The 22,483-nt window shown below is 42.3% G+C and overlaps 1 pseudogene; it reads right to left on the minus strand.

The window, feature by feature from the left end:
* LOC147883226 (uncharacterized) overlaps positions 1–22,483 on the minus strand; it is a 47,497-nt pseudogene that overhangs the window by 17,325 nt on the left and 7,689 nt on the right.

A 22,483-nucleotide genomic window follows, 5' to 3' on the forward strand; every position in this document is an offset into this window, starting at 1 on the left:
CAGACTAAATCAGCCCATAAAATAAGAGGAAAGAAAGAGCTTGAAAGGTGTTGACCCTATGCCAACATGGACTTATGTAGAAAGAGAATGTGTTACAACTTTGTGTTACAACTTCTACATATGACTTCTACATGTAGAAAGAGAATGTGTTACAACTTCTACATACGACTTCTACATGTAGAGAGAGAATGTGTTACAATTCCTACATGCAGAGAGAGAAGCTCTCCAACTTGTATAAATACCCCATAATGGAATGAAGCCCACATTCTTTGGGGCATGGTGTTGAGTCTACTTTGGTATTCCAAGCATTTGTCTCAAGTGTCCATGCTTCCTTGCACTCCACATCCAGAAGCATGTCCTAACCTTGCAACTCTTCCTCCCCTCACCTCCAACCTTGCAACCCATCCTCTCCCTCTCCTCCTTCCTCCTCCTTCCTCCTCCTCCTCCCTCCTCCTCCTCCTCCTTCCTCCTCCTCCTCCCTCCTCTCTCTTCTTTTCCCCATGCTCTTACGCCTTCTTCCTCTCCCACTCCTATGCTCCCCCTAAACCCTTTGTTCCTCAACCCTTAAACTCCATGATCTACAAGGGAGATGAGTTCTCCATGAGAGTGCTCTCAACGGAAGCAAGAACGAAAGAGGGAGAGAGAGAAACAGAGAGCCACACAAGTTTTGGTGGGTGTAGAACCACCCTAATCTTCTTTTTCATTCATTTATATATGTGTTTGAGTATTGTACATAATCGGGGTAAAGGCATAGTGACCTTTAACCCCCACAACCTCCCACTTAAAGGAAAATGTGCCTTTAAGGGAGAACAACCAGGGAGCATACTATCCAATGCCCATCAATACATGATAATACTCAAACCGTTGACTAGGTAAACTCTTCATCAGCATATCTACAGGGTTATCATCTATATGGACCTTGACAAGCTCTATGCACTTGTCCTCAAGTACCTCCCTGATGAAATGATACCTGACCTCAATGTGTTTTGTCTTTGCATGAAAGACCAGATTCCATGCTAGCTGAATAGCACTCATGGAATCACTATGCAATGTCAATACACCTGTATGAATCCCCAAATCTCCCACTAGCCGATCAAGCCATATAGCCTCCTTACAACCCTATGTGGCCGCAACATACTCAGCCTCTGTTGTAGACAAAGCAACACACTTCTATGCGTGAGACATCCATGACACTGCACCACCTGCAAAGGTGAACACATAACCAGAAGTGGATCTCCTACTATCCACATGCCCTGCATAGTCAGAATCTGTGTACCCAAGTACATGCATGTCTCCTCTACCAAATCAGATGCACATATCCTTGGTACCCTTCATGTACCTCATGATGCACTTAACTGCCTCCCAATGCCTCTTTCCTGAATTAGCCATATACCGACTAACAACTCCCACTGCAAATGCAATGTCTGGTCTAGTAGCTATCATAGCATACATAAGACTCCCAACTGCTGATGCATAAGGAACCTTGGCCATCATGGCCCTCTCCTCATCTGATTTGGGACTATCTATATGACTCAGTTTCACATATGGAGGCAATGGAGTACTCACTGCCTTCCCCCCCTCCATATTGAAATGCTGCAATACTTTTGTAACATACTCCTTCTGTGAAAGCCAAAGGAGTTTCCTACTCCGATCACGCGTGATGCGCATACCAAGAATATGACCTGCAAGTCCCAAATCCTTCATATCAAAGGCCTCATGCAACTTGGCCGTTAATGCATCTAGCTCATAAGTATTCTTACTAGCCAATAGCATATCATCCACGTATAGTGCCAAGATTATCAGGCTATTATCCTTAGCCCTTTTAGTGTAGAGGCAGTGATCAATTTCACTCCTTCTAAAACCTTGGGACCAAATGAAAGCATCAAAGTTCTAATACCATTCTCTAGGTGCTTGCTTAAGACCATAGAGACTCTTCTTCAGCTTGCAAACTAAATGCTCTTTGCCCTTTTCTTCAAAGCCTTCCGGTTGCACCATGTAAATTTCCTCATGCAAATCCCCATGCAAGAATTTGTCTTGACATCCATCTGCATAAGCTCCATATCCTCTGTTGCCACTAGTCCAAGCATGCATCTAAGTGTGGTCATCTTCACAACCGGAGAGAATATCTCATCAAAGTCCACACCCTTCTCTTGGTTGAACCCTTTAGTGACCAAACGGGCCTTGTACCTAGGCACATCATCACCTGTGACCTTCATCTTGTAGACCCATTTACATGGCAATGCTTTCTTTCCATGTGGAAAAGAAACCAAGTCCTAAGTCTTATTCTTCATAAGTGAACTCATCTCTGATTGCATAGCATACTCCCACTTGCGTTGATCCTCGCGCATCATAGCCTCTCTGTAGCAAGAAAGCTCCCTGCAATCAGTAAGCATCATATAGTCTACCCCTGGAACAAACCTATCAGGTGGTCTAGACACTCTAGATGATCTTCTCAAGGGCATTTTAGCTTGCTGTCCCACCTGCATATCAGCCACATTTGGATCATCATTTCCACCAATAGATGATCCATCATCTACCCTTGATTGTATACCTGTGGGAGTATTTGGTGGTACCATTTCTTGCACATTTGGTGCATGGACAGCTTGCTGTCTATCAACATATGCAGGTGGATTCACATCCTGGAAAGTGATTCTCCTCATTTCAACATCCCTCATGGGTGCCTTATGCATCTTCTTCTCATTGAAGACTACATCATGGCTGTGTATGATCTTCTTTGCCTCTGGATCCCAGAGACGATAGCCCATGTGTCCACTTTCACCATAACCTAGAAAGATGCATTTCCTAGACTTAGGATCTAGCTTCTTTCGAAGCTCTTTTGGCACATGTGCATATGCCTCACACCCAAATATATGCAAATGAGAGTAAGAGGGCTTCTTGCCACTCCATGCCTCTTCAGGAATACCACCATCCAAACTCTTACTAGGTGATCTATTGATCACATGCACTGCAGTCTTCATTGCCTCAGCCCAAAAATCACCAGAAAGAATTGCATTGGAAGGCATGCATTGCAACCTTTCTTGAATGGTACGGTTCATCTTTTCTACAACTGGATTTCGCTCTGGAGTACGAGGGGATGTGAGCTCCCTCTTAATCCCATGTGTATCACAGAAATGCTGAAAGTCATGAGAGAGATACTCTCCACCATTGTCAGTCCGTAGGCATTTAAGTGTTCTACCTGGCTGCAAGGCCAACCATTTCTGAAATACCAGGAACACATCACTCTTCCAAGCTATAGCATAAGCCCACACTTTCCTAATTGCATCATCAATGAATGTCACATAGTATTCAGCCCCGCCTAATGACCGTGTAGGCATGGGACCACATACGTCTGAATGCACCAAATCAAGCTTTTCAAACTCTTTCTTTCCCCTTCTTTTATGGGCTGATTTATTCTACTTCCCATAGAGACAGTGCTCACAAAATTCAAAATTAGAGAAACTCAAATGCGGTACATAACCCAAACAGCATAAGAGTTTCATTCCATTTTGGCGCATGTGCCCCAACCTGCAATGCCACAAAGAAGTGCTTGGCTGCTCGATTATTGCAACAACATGATCGAATACCCCTAATACATGTAAGCGATACAAAGTCCCACACTTGGCACCCGTGGCCAAAAGCATAGAGCCCTTCTAAATTTTCCAACTCTGAAAGCCAAAAGTGGTGTGAAAACCAGCATCATCTAGCTGACCCACTGAAATAAGATTCTTGGTCAACTTAGGCACATGCCTCACCTGTTTCAAAACACTCGCCCAATCTACATGCAGCTATGTTTCGGCCAATGCCTTCAAATCCAACGTTTGCCACATATGCATATAACTCCATTGCAACAACTGCCCCCACCAATCCTCTACCCTGAATCCCCCCCTGAGATTCAACCACTCCCTTTAACTCCTCCATGACCCAACATGGCTGGACACCGTCATGACAATGATGGGGATATCGACCTCGATGCAGAGGCTAACAATTTCTTTAATTAAAGAAATAATAACAATCACGGCAGATGCCCCTTCGGAAAACTGAAACTTCCCAAAAATAATGGTAGGGGAGATCTAGCCCGCTTCCTCTAGCATTTTGATGCCGCATGCTGAGCAGGTGGCGATCAATCCCATGAAACCAAGGTGGCTTGGTTTCCCATGGCCTTAACTAGTGAAGCGTCTGAATGGTACCTAGACCTTCTTATAGGACTCAGAAAGAAAATCTGAAAGGATATGAAAAAGATAAGTAGTTATGAAACGTTCAATGCTGCTCATGCATAGCCATTGACATCGAGGATGGCATGACGGACTCAGACACGGACTCAGACACTAGGAGTGATGACGGCAGATCTAGTACCTGAGATAAGCACTCCAAAAAAGGCAAATCCAAGTCCATTGCCGAAACGTCAAATGAAGATCCCCTAGAGGCCATGACCTTGAATTTGAAAGAAGATATGGTGCAGGCCATGGATAAAAAACTTCACTTGTCTCAGCAACCAACTCAAACATATACATGGCGAGAAAATGTCTGGTGTCCACACTGCATGGCAAATCATACAGCAAATGATGCCCCCTCCTCAGAGCTAGGATCACTGCACAAGAAAATCCATCGCCAAGGTTTTGGTGCCATATCTACGTCGTCAGCGGCCATAATGAGAATAATTGCATCTTCAACATGTGCAATAACCCACCTTGACCTCAACAATACCAAGCGGCACCCATGCCAGTATACAGGCAACTGGCACTTGCACAAGCACCCCCAGCTCCGAGGCTAAATCATGTTCCCGTTCGAACACAAGTCCCACAACTACTCAAGAATTTGAATCCATGATCATATCCAAGAGCACCAAATCCAGCTCCTCAGGCAGTTCCAATACATCAATTACACGCCAAGGAAGTAGACTCGCCATTTAAGCAAGGATGTTTTTATTGAAGCTATGCCTATATATTAATATAAAATCTCGACGAAAGTTTTCAAGCTCATTTTTTTAGTTTCACAATATTGGTAGAATGTAGTACTTTTTTATATTTTTAATTTTGAATTTTGGAGGAAAAAATGTAAATCCTGGCGAAACTTTAAATTTTTTTGCAAAAAAGTTTCAAATCCTGGGGAATGTTTCAAACGTTTATTTTTATTAGGACATACAAACTTTCAAAGCCAATATAACATTTTAGTTTCTTAATGAAACTAACTTGAAAAAATCATCCATGCATTTGAGTATGACGCAGAGTACCCAGTGTACTATGTACAAGGTGCGGAGGGCCTAATCCTAGTTTATGCAAATCAAGTACGTCCCAACACATATTGCACACCAATCAAGTGCTACGGTTGTGGAGAAAATCATCGGATCGTAGAGTGCCCTCATCGTGGTAGCCCACAGCTACTTTCCAACCACTCTGCGGAGATTATGGCATCGGACATGCTTATATGGATTGTCCCATGAAAAATAAGATCCCAAAACAAACAGAGGTTAAGCCTGATGTCCCCATCGACATCATTGGGGTGGACCATCAAAGTCTGGGTCCGGCAAGTGTAAAGTCACAACCTGTCAATGTAATTATATGCCAAGAAAAAGAGGCCACCAAGGACCCTAACATTCCAATCCAACCAAAGAGATTTCTTAAAATGAAAGCACAATGCCTCCACCTCTGCCAAGCAATGAGCAGCCGAGCTCATCCACATCAACTCTCGAGCCTCTAATAAAAGAAGCTCCATACCCAAATGTAGTGGTGGAGAAGGCTCATTTTCAAGCACTTCAACAATGGGTACACAATGAACAAGCTCAATTTGAGGCTGAGAAACAAGCTCAAGACCTAATCCATGACTTGGCCCCACAAAGTATTGATATTGTACTTGAGCCTTTGTTCCAACAACAGACTCCACAACAGAATGTACAGCCATGTCAACTTGAACGAGCCGCACTCTCTAGCATCCTAAGTTGCCCTGTGTTAATTCCCATCAGAATCCTCCTACGAAATTGTCTCAATCTCTGGGAGAGTTTCAAAGGATGGGTTGAACTTGCAAATCCCCCTCCACCTATGAACGACATTGAAGATATCCCGGTGCGGATGGGTGAGAGAGATGACATATGCAACATTACTGTGCCTTTGATCCACAAGGCATATAATGAAGTCCAAGCCATAGTGGATGGTGGAGCAGGTGGAAATGTCCTATCAAAGGAGCTCTACGAAGAATGGGGTCTCCCACTAATGCAAAAGGCTAATTTGAACATATGCCTTGCTGATGATTCACGGGCTAAACCCTTGGGAATAGTGAATGGCATGTCCACAAAGATCGCAGGAGTTCGCTTCTCCCTTCAATTCACAATCTTGGATCTCCCCAAAAAATCCTATCAAATCTTACTGGGATGTCCTTGGTTACGAGAAGCATCAGTCCTCCATGACTGGGGAACTGATGGACTGACAATCCAGAATTGTGACACCGCAGTCAGGGTCAATGTGGGGACAGGAGCTATTAAACCAATTGTGCCTAGAGCATTGGATGACACATCTTCAACAACAATCTCAAGCCAATCAGCTCCCTTGCAACATCATGCCATAGCAGGTGACTCACAAAGCAAGTCAATAACTGGATACAAACATTGGTAACCATTGACAAGTGCCATTCATTAGACCCCATCTTCTCACAGATCGATGCTAATGCACTACATGTAGATCCTCCACTCCAACATGCAGAACCAATCGATCTAGAGATGCCATTTTTTATGGCTGACCTCGAGTGGGATAATGAACCTAAAGAAGGTACCCATACCAATGATGACTCAGATTTTCCTTGAGACCTTGAAACAGAGGCTGCAAATGCTAAAATTGAAGGTCAAATCTTTGATAATGACTTAGCCATTCTGCATGCCCTAATGGCAGTCGAGCTCCCAAAACTTGAACCTTCAAAGTTGAATAACAGCAGAAGATCCCACAAGAAAGCTCAAGGAGGAAATCGCAGAAAAGCCAAGGCCGAGCACTTCAATGAATTCAAACGAGTCCAATCAAGGATCGTCGAATTGTACCTTGCAAATTCAGCTCCCTCAAAATTAGAATCACCACCTCTTGAATGGTCCCCTGAGGGACTGGAAGGAGTATGCACAGCAAATGAACCCTTACTTGGAAACACCTTACCAGTGGAAAAGTTACCCCACAGTTCCCAACATGAGAAGTTTCTAAAATATAAGCCACATGTATGGATGAAACTCGATCAAGAGACTTCAAAAAAAGAAGTCAAGAAGAGCCTAACAAATTAGTAAATGCAACTATGCCACCCAGTACACATGACACATGTTAGCCTAGTTCAACCCCATCAGAGGCCGATCTTCGAGAAGTGCTGGAATACTTCAAGAATTATACAAGTGGCAATGCACCAACAGCAATTCTGAGACCACTCAGAGAATCTGAAGTTCAAGAAACTGATAGCATTGGAGAAACTCCAATCTATGAGGGACTGGAAAAAACACGCAGAATAAACCTCGCCCTTGAAGGGGAGGAAGAAAAATTGGTTTTCATTGGATGGCAGTACACACGATACCTATAAGGGAAGGTGCTCACCCGAAGGTATGTGGACCTTATTGCACAAATCCTAAATATGGCACCATGGTTTATGACGAGCTGGAAAAACTCCTAGATGCCGGATTCATCTACGAGATAGATCACACTGATTAGGTTTCACCCATTGTCATTGTACCTAAACGCAACAAGAAGCTCAAAATATGCGTAAACTTAAAAAATGTGAATGCCACCACAATTAGGGATCACTATCCCCTACCCTTAATAGAAATAGTGTTGGAAAAGGTGGTAGGATCTGAAATATATAGCTTCTTGGATGGCTTCACTGGCTATAACCAAGTGCAAATTGCTCCTCAAGACCAATCAAAAATAGCATTTGCTATAGAATGGGGTATTTTTGCATATAGAGTCATGCCATTCGGCCTTTGTAATGCCCCAGCCACATTCCAGGGAGTCATGTTCATAGCTTTGAAGTCGTTTTTGAATAAGTTTTTACAAGTATTCTTGGATGATTTGTGCATCCATTCAAACAAATAGGACCACTTCAATGGCATCTCCCTAAATCAAGGTCACCCACGGAGTTGTTTTGGGACACATCGTCTCTCAACATGGGATTGCAACTGACATGGACAAAATCAAAATCATCATGGAATTGCCTCCTCCTACAAATTTGAAAGGTGTATAGGTCTTTATGGGACATGCTGGCTATTATAGAAGATTTATGTTGCGGTATGCCATGATAGCTAGACCACTTTACAAATTATTAATGGAATTCTTATGGACCGAAGAGTGCGACCAAGCCTTTGAGCTTTTAAAGTGGTGCCTTATCATAGCACCCATCCTTACATCTCCCAATTGGGATATTGATTTTCATGTTCATACAGATGGATCCAAGTATGCAATTGGGAGTGTGCTTTGTCAACCTGGTGAACATAAGAAAGACTACCCATTCTACTTCGCCAGTCGACAACTCAATGATGCAGAGATCAACTATACCACCACAAAAAGAGAAGCCCTAGCAATGGTGTAGAGTGTAAAGAGATTTCGGCAGTATCTACTGGCAAATGATTTTGTCTTCTACACCGACCATCAAGCATTGATTTATCTTGTGAACCGTCCATGTATAACAGGAAGAATAACCAGATGGCTCCTCTTGCTTCAAGAATTCAACTTCAAAATAGTGGTTCGCAAAGGTGCCCAACACTACATTGCCGATCACATGTCTCAAGTCAAGTCGGGAGAAGAAGCCACTGGAGCAGAAGATGACTTAACAGATGCCACACGATTTCAAATAGATGCTGTTCCAGAATGGTGCAGAGATATCATTGGGTACTTGATGGCAGGAAGACCACCCCCTGACATGAAAGCAGTAGATGCCAAAAAATTGATTCTAAAGGCTGCACCCTATCAACTCATTGCAGCACAATTGTACAAGACGGGCAAGGACCAGATATTAAGAAGATGCGTAATGCCTCATGAGATCATGCCAATCCTGAGTGAAGTCCATGAAGGCATTGTAGGAGGACACTTCCAAGGGGAAGCCACAGCAAGAAAAGTTCTCGTAGGCTACTAGTGGCCAACACTGTGGGTAGATGCATATGAATATGTAAAAGGCTGTGATGTATGCCAATGGACTATTAAACCACAAAACACAAAGACTTCAATCCTCTAACACCAATTGTTGCACAAAAACCATTTGAACAATGGGGGATTGACTATGTGGGTTTCATACATCTAGCAGCAAAAGGAACATAGACATGCTGCATCGTTGTGGCCATTGATTACTTTACAAAATGGACTGAAGCTAAAGCAGCCAGAAAGGCAAATGCCAAAAGCATAGCAAGATTCTTATACAAAAATGTGATCACCCGATTGGATGCCCTATTGAAATTGTGTTGGATAGAAGAACACATTTTGTCAATGAGGTAATCCAAGAACTCGTCTGGCTTCATGGTAATCCATAGAAAAAGCACACCCTACTACCCCCAAGGGAATGGACTAGCAGAATCCACCAACAAAATAATATGCATTATCCTCACCAAGGTAGTAGAACCATAGCATTTTGATTGGGCAGAGAAACTGAATGCTGCCTTTTGGGCATAGAGAACCACATTCAAGGTTAGTACAGGGAACACACCTTTTCAATTGGTGTACAGCCTTGAAGCTGTGGTCCCACTCAAATTTATAATACCGAATGCATGGGAGACCAGGGATCCTTGAAAGAAAGGCTCTATCAGTTGGAGAAGCATACAGAGACAAGACTAGTCGCCTACCATGCCATGACAATAGAAAAATGTAGAAGAAAGGCATGGTTTGATAGAAACCTTAAAGCTAAAGACATCAAGGAAGGCAACTTAGTCCTGTTATACAATGCTAAAGTACACAAGGGGAAACTAAAGTATCTAGGTCAAGGACCATACCGAGTACTAAAGATGAATCCCATCGGAGTTGTGCTGCTAGAAACATTGGATGGAGTCCAATTCAACACAACAATAAACGGGAGCTGACTGAAGTGCTACTACATCAACATGCAAGCCATCCCCAACAAAAATGAAGATTTGGGAAACCAAGTCTTCCTTAGTTAAGATTAGATTGTATCACGGGCACTCACTTGCATATGTACATCTTTGCACATATAGGTAGCATCAATCGATTTCACCTAGGGCTCAGAAGTGATGAATGAGTTCTAGCTACCCTATGAAACTCCCAGCAAAAAAAGCATATAGTTAGTCCCTACCTAGCTACTAAGTCACGTGCACTCACACGCTTTTGCTTAGACACATAGATGATTGCATGAATAATTGTACCACACACTTTCATTCCACACTCTCAAAGCATGTAATAAAATAAGATCTCTCTCTCTCACACACACATAGAAAGGTCATACCGGCATGCAAATCAATCTAATGATCAATGGTACACTACATGCACATGGATGCAAGTTCATAAAAGATGCTGCCACTAAAGAGGATGCACAGAAAGAGTCCACCGCCTCAACCACGAGACCCCCTCCAGAGTTCGCACCCATCTACATCCTCTCAACCACGGTGACCATAGGCATTCATCGTCCAGAGCGATAGCTCCAAAGAGGATTCAGTGCATGACCAAGCAGAACAAATGCCATCCCAATCACCACCGGCCTACACAGCCATTGACGGGGCCCAGTCACTGGAACTTGTCTGGCCACCCACATCGACTTATGCTCTTTCCCAGGAAGCAGCATCTTACTTAGAGCAACGGGGTCTAGGCAATTTGCATGAGAGCCTCAAATCCTTGGAGGACAGTCCTACCATGACCACATACATCAAGGACTTTGTCCATTCTTACTACTACAGCAATGCAACGGTTGGCAAGTATGGTACAATCACTGTACAGCAGAGCCCACTCAATATTATCCTCGACAGTACAGTCATTCAAAGGCCTTTCTCACTGCCAAAAAAAAGTGGCAAATACCCTAAACGGCCTACTGATGCAAGGTTTCTCGAAGTATAATCTCTCCTCACCAAGGGCACACTAATCCATAGAGACGGCATTTTGCTTCGCACAATCCTTGACCATCACCTCAAGGAAGCAGCACAATTCCTATCCATAATCATGGGGGTGAAGTGCGGCAAGAATCGCTCCCTTCCACTCTGCACATTTGTTTTGTTGAGTAGGAAGCTAAAACGAGACTAGGTCCAGCACTTCATGATCTTCTTTACAAAGAAACTCGATGGTTCTTCAGGCCAAAAATGTAAAATTCCACACTTGTTGGCTATAATCATCAAAAAAGTACAAGAAAGAGAAATGACTCTGCCCCAACCAAAACCAATTGAGGAGTTGGACATACCCTTCTCACCAGTATGGGAACCATCACCATCTTCTCTGACTATTACATTAATAAGTGCATATGCCTTAGCAGAAATACCTATTCTGGAGGTCGGGATTGTGGAATCGCCCACGAGATGCTACAGCTCGGTGCACAACTACAACCAATATGTCTCCACCAACAGCAGCAACCAAAGCTCGAGACAAGATCGACACATGAACCTGAGGCTACATCAGCACTCGAACCGCCCATCGATGCCATGCCAGTCGATGAGCCACAAGGGGAGCTAATGCCAAATCAACAGTATGACTATTGTACACAAGGGACTGAAATGCCATTGGAACAACCTCCCCCAAGTACTACAGAATCATCGGGATGGCTACATGGGCACCACTTTATCAGCAATATCGCCAGACCTCATCACCATCTATCATTCTCCAACATCAAGCTAGCCAAATGATCCAAATGTTAGAACTGTTCACTAGCTTGGCCAAGGAAGAATATGCAAGAGAATTGGAAAGGCAGACTGCATTAGAAATCGAAGACCAATTCCAGGCAATCGCCATAGAGGTCAAGGCACTTCGAGCATAGATAGATGAGAAGGAGGTAGAAGAAGTGTGCATGAACCAAGCTCTCCAAGTTCAAGAGAAGGCAGTAAGGGATGTGACCTCCAACCTCCACCAAAGTCAAACACAACTGACTGCAGCAGTAGAAGCAATGACAATCCTACAGACCTACTATAACTCCTTGACATCTGCACATGCGCAATAGACGGAGGTAGTGGCACAAGCTTGACTCACTCTAATTCACAAAGAAGAAGAGCTCCAAGATTGCAAAGACAAGCTTAAAGACATGAAACAATCTTTGGCAGTACGTGCCTTCAGCATTGATGAGCTTACAAGGGAATGCAGAATCTTAAAAGACCAACTTGCTACTATTCAAGAGGCTAGCACTTCACAAGCACAAGTCTTGGACCAATGGTCCAATACCACTGAAGACATTCCTCAACAGGCAAAGGTCACCTTGCAAATGAGAAAGCTTAAGGAGGCATACACAACCATCTACCATCAATACAAAGAAAAAATGAATGAGATGCATTCCCAAAAGATAATCATCTCCAATCTTGAACTCCAATTGTTAGTGCACAACAATGAGGCATTGGAAGACAACACCAATGATGCCCCACTACAATGCACAACAGTGGTGTACCAAGAGCTTGTGGCTGCTCTACAAGTGGAAGATCACATCAACACACGCGTGCTTATCCAATGGAAGCAACTCCAAATCAGGATCATATCTTCTCATCCAACAATCAAATGGGAACGTTCCATCGGGACTAAAACCTTGTGCATAATTTGCCAAGACTTGTCTGAAGATGAGAAAAATATCTTATGCATGTCTACACATGCCGGGTTTATAGCACTTAGGATGAATGCTTTCATTGCATATGTATGCCTCATGGGTAGTCCTCCCCTCAGGGCTATTGCAGGTTTGTTTCCATTGCTACAAAGGCCATCACTATTATTTGCAAGGCATGACATAACCAACATCCCACCCATGCAACTGATCATCCCATCGCACTTAGGACGGATGCTTTCATTGCATATGTATGCCTCATGGGTAGTCCTCCCCTTAGGGTTATTGCAGGTTTGTTGCCATTGCTACAAAGGCCATCACTATTATTTGCAAGGCATTACATAACCGACATCCCACCCATGCAGATGATCATCCCATCGCACTAGCAAAAAGAAGTGTCGGAAGATGACAGGGCCTATCTCACTTCCAACTTCCCATATCTAACCACTCTTTTTGCCAACATCATAACCTCACTTACCCTTGTTGCTACCACCCTTTTAACCTTCCCCAAGCTCCATCCTAACATCTATTCCCTCCATCGTCTTTTTGCTTATGCCTCTCACCATTTTCAACTAACCCAATAGTCACAAACTTATGAGCCCCTCACACCTAGCTTTTCCCCCTTCCTTGCTCATCCTACCCTTGAGGATTACCAAGCTGCTCAAACCATTTGCCCAGTTCTTCCCCCCCTCCCCTCTGCTCCCCCTTCCACAACTACATTTTGCCATATTTCTCTCCCATGTCCCCAGATTCTCTCCCTACCCATCATCACCTCCGACACTACTTGTGCTTCCATCAGCAGAAAATGACACAATATTTGATTTCGAATATTAGGATTCGGATAATCCAATTCATACTCCCATGCCAAGTTCCAATGATGGGTTATGATTTTAATGAGATACCACTTCCCAGTAACCCCATCAAGGAATTTTAGAGCAAATATCCTGATATGAAAATTTGAGGTGGATGGACCCTGAACAACTTTCCTACCAACCTTCGTCAGCGTCAAATTAGTGAAGTTTGGATCAACAAGTTAGATCCACGACCTAATTGGCATCGGTCCAAGCTTTTTGATGTAATCTTCTTGAAGGAGTACCTGCATGTACCTCCATGTCTCAGAACCCATCCCAAGTTATATGCAGTTCCACAACATAAAAAATGGGAAGCCAACATACACACTTTGGGTGAAGATCGAACCATTAATTGGCCAATGATCGAACCATACTCTAGCATAGAATGGAATATCCAAGGGACAATGATCCGAGCACTTCAATAGCATGAGCAAGTAATGTGCGGCAACATTGATCGCTTCCTTCACCTAAGTGCTATATTTTGTAAAACATTGGAATTCATTCTGGAGGTCCCATGTTACCTCAATTCCCATTTGCCTCCACTCAGTTTCAATCCCAATGAATGGGTCGATGTTCAAATTACAACTGCCTCTATCAAAGAGTGATCTTCTTAGAAGCACACCACATATCTCTATTTGAGCAAATGGTGGATACAGGCTACCTGGAAACTGAGCTAAAATTGTATGGTGCCAAGGCTTTACAGTAGGATCGACTGGCATGACACAAGTTCCACAGCCACTGGACTAAAGGAATGGCAACCCAAGTACGTGCTCGCAATAAGCCATAACCCGAGGATGGGTAATAAAATGGATCCGGGAGTATGTTGACTCTATGCCAACATGGACTTATGTAGAAAGAGAATGTGTTACAACTTCTACATACGCCTTCTACATGTAGAAAGAGAATGTGTTACAACTTTGTGTTACTTCTACATATGACTTCTACATGTAGAAAGAGAATGTGTTACAACTTTGTGTTACAACTTCTACATATGACTTCTACATGTAGAAAGAGAATGTGTTACAACTTCTACATGTAGAGAGAGAATGTGTTACAATTCCTACATGCAGAGAGAGAAGCTCTCCAACTTGTATAAATACCCCATAATGGAATGAAGCCCACACTCTTTGGGGCATTATGTTGAGTCTACTTTGGTATTCCAAGCATTTGTCTCAAGTGTCCATGCTTCCTTGCACTCCACGTCCAAAAGCATGTCCTAACCTTGCAACTCCTCCTCCCCTCACCTCCAACCTTGCAACCCATCCTCTCCCTCTTCTCCTCCCTCCTCCTCCTTCCTCGTCCTCCTCCCTCCTCCTCCTCCTCCTCCCTCCTCCTCCTCCTCCTCTCTCCTCCTCCTCCCTCCTCCTCCTCCCTCCTCTCTCTTATTTTCCCCATGCTCTTACACCTTCTTCCTCTCCCACTCCTATGCTCCCCCTAAACCCTTTGTTCCTCAACCCTTAAACTCCATGATCTACAATGGAAATGAGTTCTCCATCATGTACTCTACCCTGAACCTTGGATCCTCCTTCTAACCTTGGACTCCTTTTGAACCTTGGAACCTCCTTCTAACCTTGAAACCTCTTCTAAACTTTGGAACCTCTCTCTAAACCTTGGAACCTCCTTCTAAACCCTGGAACCTCCTTCTAATCCTAGAACCTCCTTTTAACCCTTAAACTCCTCCTAAACCCTGCAACCCCCAATGAAGGTGAAAGCCTTCATTACCTCAATCATGATGATACATGTTCCTTTTACACATGCATGCACTTTGTTTACTTACCACACTTAAGCCTACATCTCTCACCGGAACATGACTCGAGGTCCTAAGCTACAAGTATACTACAAACAACAACCCCAATATATCTATAGGTGACAAAAAGCCTCGGAACCCTACATACTGAGAGAACCCAGCTCTTTCCTACGAAAGCAGTAGGAAAGAGCCAACAAAAGTCTTGATTTGGTGCATTCAGACATATGTGATCACATACCTACACGGTCATTAGGCGGGGCTGAATACTATGTGACATTCATTCATGATGAAACTAGGAAAGTACGGGCTTATGCTATAGCTTGGAAGAGCGATGTGTTCCAGGTATTTCAAAAAAGGTTGGATTTGGTTGAAAATCAACTAGGTAGAACGCTTAAATGCTACAAACTGACACTAGTGGAGAGTATCTCTCTCATAACTTTCAGCATTTTTGTGATACATATGGGATTAAGACGGAGCTCATGTCCCCTTGTACTCCAGAACAAAATCCAGTTGCAGAACAAATGAACTGCACCATTCAGGAAAGGTTGCAATGTATCCAATGCAAGTCTTTCTGTGGTTTTGGGCTAAGGCAATGATGACTGCAATGCATGTAATCAATAGATCACCTAGTAAGAGTTTGGATGGTGGTATTCTTGAAGAGGCATGGAGTGGCAAGAAGCCCTCTTACTCTCATTTGTGTATATTTGGGTGTGAGGCATATGCTCATGTGCCAAAAGAGCTTTGGAAGAAGCTAGATTCTAAGTCTAGGACAACTTTGGCAATAAATAAAGAGTGGTTTCACTACATTAGGGGAGAAATGGGGTCTCAAAAGGGCCTCATAAGGAATGGATTAAGAAATGGATTAGTCCCAATGAAAGGGCCAAGGTAGGTCCCAAAAAGTCCTTAACCCCCTCACCTAGGTGGGTTAAGCCCAAAAGTGACCCCACCTCTTACACCTCTTACACAACTCTTACTCCTAGGTGGGAACCGGCAAATTCAAAATTCAAAATTTGAATTTTTAATTCCCTCCCTCCTTCTCTCTCCTACATCTTTCTGGGTTATGGTGAAAGTGGAGAGATGGGCTATTATCTCTAGGATCCAGAAGCAAAGAAGATCATATGAAGCCATGATGTGGTCTTCAATGAGAAGAAGATGCATCAGAAACCCATGAGGGATGTGGAAATGAGGAGAATCACTTTCCAAGATGTGAATCCACCTGCCTATTTTGATAGCTATCCATGCACCAAATGTGCAGGAAATGGTGCCCCCAGGTACTCCCACGGGTACACAATCAATGGCAGATGATGGATCATCTATTGGTGGAAATGATGAGTCAAATATGGGTGATATGCAGGCGGGACAGCAAGATCAGCTCAAGTGTCTAGACCGCCTGAGAGATTTGTTCCAAGGGCAGACTATGTGATGCTTATTGATTGCGGGGACCATGGAAAGAAAGCATTGCCATGTAAATGGGTCTTCAAGATGAAGGTCACAGGTGATAAAGTGCCTAAGTACAAGGCCCATTTGGTTACTAAAGGGTTCAAGCAAGAGAAGTGTGTGGACTTTGATGAGATCTTCTCTCCGGTTGTGAAGATGACCACACTTAGATGCGTACTTAGACTTGTGGCAGAAGCAGAGGATATGGAGCTTATGCAGATGGATGTCAAGACATCTTTCTTGCATGAGGAAATTTGCATGGTACAGTCGGAAGGCTTTGAAGAAAAGGGCAAAAGAGCATTTGGTTTACAAGTTGAAAAAGAAACTCTATGGCCTTAAGCAAGCGCCTAGAGAATGGTATCAAAAGTTTGATGCTTTCATTTGGTCTCAAGGTTTCAGAAGAAGTGAGATTGATCACTGCTGCTACACTAAAAGGGCTAAGGATAATAGCCTGATACTCCTGGCACTTTATGTGGATGATATGCTATTGTCTAGCAAGAACACTTATGAGCTAGATGCATTGAAGGCCAAGTTGCATGAGGCCTTTGACATGAAGGATTTGGGACCTGCAGGTCATATTCTTGGTATGTGCATCACGCGTGACCGGAGTAGGAAACTCCTTTGGCTTTCATAGAAGGAGTATATTACAAAAGTGTTGCAGCATTTCAATATGGAGGGGGGGAAGACATTAAGTACTCCATTGCCTCCATATATGAAACTAAGTCAAGCAGATACTCCCAAAGCAGATGAGGAGACTGGACATTGCATTTGCAGTGGGAGTTGCTAGCAGTATATGGCTAATCCAACAAAGAGGCATTGGGAGGCATTAAGTGCATCATGAGGTACATGAAGGGCACCAAGGATATGTGTATCTACTTTAGCAGAGGAGAGATGTGTGTACTTGGGTATATAGATTCAGACTATGCAGGTCATGTGGATAGCAGGAGATCCACTTCTGGTTATGTGTTCACCTTTGTAGGTGGTACAATGCCGTGGATGTCTCACACACAAAAGTGTGTTGCTTTGTCTACCACAGAGGCCGAGTATGTTGCAGCCACAGAGGGTTGCAAGGAGGCTATATGGCTTGATAGGCTAGTGGGACACTTGGGGATTCATATAGGTGTACCAACATCGCATAATGATTCCATTAGTGCTATTCAGCTAGCACAGAATCCGGTCTTTCATGCAAAGACCAAACACATTGAGGTTAGGTACCATTTCATCAGGGAGGTACTTGATGAAGAGCGCATACAGCTTGTCAAGGTTCATACAGATGATAACCTTGCAGATATGCTGATGAAGAGTCTACCTAGTTAGAGGTGGTAGTGTCGTGTATTGATGGGCATTGGATAGTATGTCCATTGGTTGCTCTCCCTTAAAGGCACATTGGCCTTTAAGTGGGAGGTTGTGGGGATTAAGGGCCACTGTACCTTAAGCCCATTTATGTACAATACTCAAACACTTATATAGGTGGATGACATAGAAGATTAGGGTGTTCTACACCCACCAAAAGTGTGGCTCTCTCTTCTAGCTCTCCCTCTCTCTCACCTTCTTCCGTTCCGCTTCCGTTGTTGAGATCTCTTAGAAAATATTGAGGAGAAAGCAACTCTTGAAACATAATAATCGGATTGTAGCTACAAATATTGTATCAAGCATAATCATGCTACTAAGACAAACTCTCATTAAATAATGGAAGTAGTTTACTCTACGATCAACATGATACGACCACTTGGATATATGATATAATGCCATTTTTCAACGAGGTAAATATTTTGTGTAATGAAAGTAATGCAATGTATCACCAACATGATCATCCAAAGCAAAATCATTTGAGAAATTATACAAAATAAAAATGCACCTATAAGAAACAAGATTTATCAAGCTAAGATGATCTTTTTCAAAGAAAAGACTTGCAAGAAGCCAAGCTTTACTTTCGTTCTATGCATTCTAGAAGAAAGACCCAATTAGCATGAAGGCTTCAGAGGTACTCAAAATGATTGAGTACCTCTAGAGACTAGGTTCCAGTTGGGTCTTCTTCAAGATTGCATAGAAGAATGTGAAGCTTGGCTTCTTGCAAGTTTGTCCTTTGAAAATTGTCTAATAATAGCTTGAGAGAACATGCTTCTTGTAAGTGGCTTTTGGTTTTTTTTAATTTCTTTGGTGATTTTTCTTTAGTTGATTATGTCAATAATACAATGCATTACTATCTTAATGTAAAACATTTACCTCATTATAAAATGGTGTCATATTATGTATCCAAGTGATCAAATTGTGATTGCTATTGGGTGGTCTTTCAATATCTCTTAGTAGTAAGATTGTGCATGTGGCACTATTCAAGAAGATGGTGGGGATTGCATCTTGAGAGTTTATTTCTCCTTGATAATAGGGCTTCACTCAAGGCACTTTGCTCTCTTTCCTATGCTCTAGGAAGACTTGGAAAGAGAGGACTCATTAGAGGCTATAAAGAATAATCTTTGCTTCAGTAGGCTTAACGGCCAGTTGTAATAATCAAGTAGTAGTAGAGCTTCTTCATCATTGTGGTAACAAAAGCCCTGAATTATGTCTTCAGATTCATCTAGCCCATTGAAAAAGTATGAGCTGCATTGTGGGAGATGCACGCCTTATGGACGATGACATTACCACTGAGAATTGGGTTGGCATTGATGATCAACAAGTGAGATTTGAATGTGGTGATCAATGTTCTATCTAAAGTGTTGAATTGTTGTGCTCATGCTCGTACTTTAACTCACAACAATTCAGACGCAACATGATCTTCATGTTGGTACACGTCATTGAATTGTTATGCTCAAGCTTGTACTTTAACTCACAACAATTCAGACGCAACATGATCTTCATGTTTGTACATGTCATTGACCAATCATCAATGTTGACCCAATTCTCAGTGGTAATGGCATCACCCACAAGGCTTACATCTTCACAAGGCTACTTTATTAAGAGACGCAGATGAAGCTCAAGAGATAAGTCAAGGCTTTTTGTCCTAACGTGATGAAGAAGCTAGATCATTGCACCTTGCCTTACAGCTTGATGAAGTAGAGATTATTTGCGACAAATTGAAATATATATATTAGCATGGTCTACAAGATTAGCATATTCGTGCCGTAATTTCTTATGTATATCAACACCATTTTAATATTTTACCAATCTTCCTTATGTATGAATAACTTGGTGATTTTCCTATCCCTCTTATGGAGCACAAACAAATGAATTGAGATACTTGCAATGTCCAATGCATCAATGCATGTGTCCAAACCCATGTGTTTTTGCTCCTCATCAATCTATTAATCTAAAAAACCACAAAACAATTTCAATTTGCTTCAACTTTGAGTACTGATGAGTTTCACATTAATCCAAATAGCTGATTCTTTTGTAGATACTACCCCTTACCAGTCCAAGCCCCAATTCATATAGAATACCTAAAGCCACATTAAGAAAGTCTAATTTATCACTAATGTAAGGGATGGAATATACCGTCAATAAAAAAGGGTTATATTGGTGATTGTCTCAGTAAACCCACGTTTGCCGCCCAGTAGGTTATTTGGTAAAAAGTTACCCAGTCACCATGAGTACTAACCTGATTACACATTTTGCAAACTTGATTACCATATATGATCACTTGATTATGTTAGCACAATGATCATGACATGAGCTGCTTGATTCATGTTTATGATGACTATGTTGAGAGATATGGTGCCATGTGCACATAATAAGAGGAAAAAGTATGAGTGAAGGTATGGTGTTGTGTGAATTAACGTAGCCACCCAAGGATGTGGACTATGATGAAATGATGTGGAGCAAGGACTACCACTAGGAGAGATGTGGATTAGAGGATCCCACATGGTTTGACTATTCTAATTTCTAAAGGCTCTCTCTCTATATAAGAACCCTATCTTGTATTGTTCAACACACGTTACAATAGATTGAGTGTTTCCCACATTATGACTCTCTCATGGTCTTTGATCGTCATCCTCGATCATCTTGCTCTTCATGTATCTCGACTAGACTAGGCATAGATCGATCCTTGTTTTTCACATGGTATCAGAGCATGTTAGCTAAGCCTAGAATAGCTTAGATTGAGAGAAGTTTCCATGCTACATTTTTGTCCTTCATTCCTTTGAGGATTTCTCTTCATCTTTTATTCATTTCATTGAGAGACTATTCCGTGAGTGTAAGAAGAAGTACTCAGAGTCTCTCTAGTTCTAATCTAGCCTATCCAAAGCTAGAGACTAAGCAACTTTGAGTAGCCTTTGGTAGCAAGCACTTCAGTAGCCCTTCAACCACACGAATGTCAACACGGGTTGTACACAATGGAGTCCTACACCAAACTACAAAGAAAGTGACTCTACTAGCTACAACAATCCAAAGGGGCGGGCCACAAATAGTCAACCTAGCGATAAGCCTCATCGGTCAGTGAGCCCTTCAGTGATAGCACAAGGCATAGCTACGTTGGCCAGCACTCAAGGGTTCTACACCTAGTCAAGACAGATGAGGTATCTATTAATGCACCACAGATTTGGAAGATTGTAAAAGAAGAAATACCCACTGCACAAAATGAAACCTGGAAAGAAAAAGACTAAGCGGCAATATCACTTATTGGTTGGCACTTGGATCCAAATATAATTCATCACATAGACTCTAAGGATCATGCCAAAGATGCATGGGATGGTTAACTTCCACTTATGATTGAATGCAATAAAGACATAAATTTTGTGTCCACACTTTGTGTCAACTACAAAAGGTGAACTTCAACTTTTTCAATCTTTCATAGATGTAAATAAGAATCTAATGAAGAACATTTAGTGCAACAATTTTCAATGTATTTCTTGTCAACATTGTGCAAGGCCATAGGGTACACTTTTCGCGTCTAAATGTCTAGCAATGTTTTCTTTCTACACATCTTGATTCATGTCTTTGAATTTCTATGGTTTCTTCCCATCATTTTACAAGCTTCTACTATGGTTCATGTTCATTATGATTCAACCTCTTGGCTTAATCATGAAGCACACATTTACTTATGGTCATTGTTATCCCATGTGTACAATACTAATCAAAATTGCTAATGGGTTGCCATCAACACAAAATGGAACCTTTTACCCTATGTCTAGCTACTATATATTCCCTTCATTTTGCCAAGTGATGCTCAATGACATTCCTACAATCCCTCTCAACCTCGAGTCAACGGCCTTCAAACTTCCCTTGATTCATGTTTGAAACATGCTCAAATGATATCCTTCAAAATACCCTCTTCACCAATGTTGTAAACATACCAAATAGTTTTTCATGTGTAGCTAAACATTACTACAATAATACGAAATAATGAGGCTTCAAGGCCTATTCTAATTATAGTGTTAAATTGAGAGGGGTCTAAATTGTCCATATCTGAGATATTTGAGTGGGTTGTGGCTATGAGCTTGCTCTCTCTTTCTTCTCCTCGAATGCATCTACCAAAGAGTTCTTGGGTCTTGTTCTTAAAGAGGATTTATTGAGTTGTAATAAGGTGCTCTCTCATGAATTTTTCATTGAAATTTGAGCTAATCATAGCACCCAAAGGACGCTCTTTGCACAACCTTTGAAAGCTAAGCTCAAAGAGTGCAACCTTAAATGCACAGCAATGAAGGCATGAAGGCTTGAAGTTTTGTGATTTGTTGTCCTTTGTAGCTGTGTCACTATTGGCTCAAATGAGCACACTTAGTGTTATGATGCTTTTTTGGGGCTTGAGGGCACCCATCGACCTCATTGCTCAATGAGGGCTTCT

Source organism: Dipteris shenzhenensis, chromosome 28, assembly GCF_047967505.1.
Source record: "Dipteris shenzhenensis isolate YYH24624 ecotype China chromosome 28, Dip_SZ_1.0, whole genome shotgun sequence".
Classification (NCBI taxonomy): Eukaryota; Viridiplantae; Streptophyta; class Polypodiopsida; order Gleicheniales; family Dipteridaceae; genus Dipteris; species Dipteris shenzhenensis.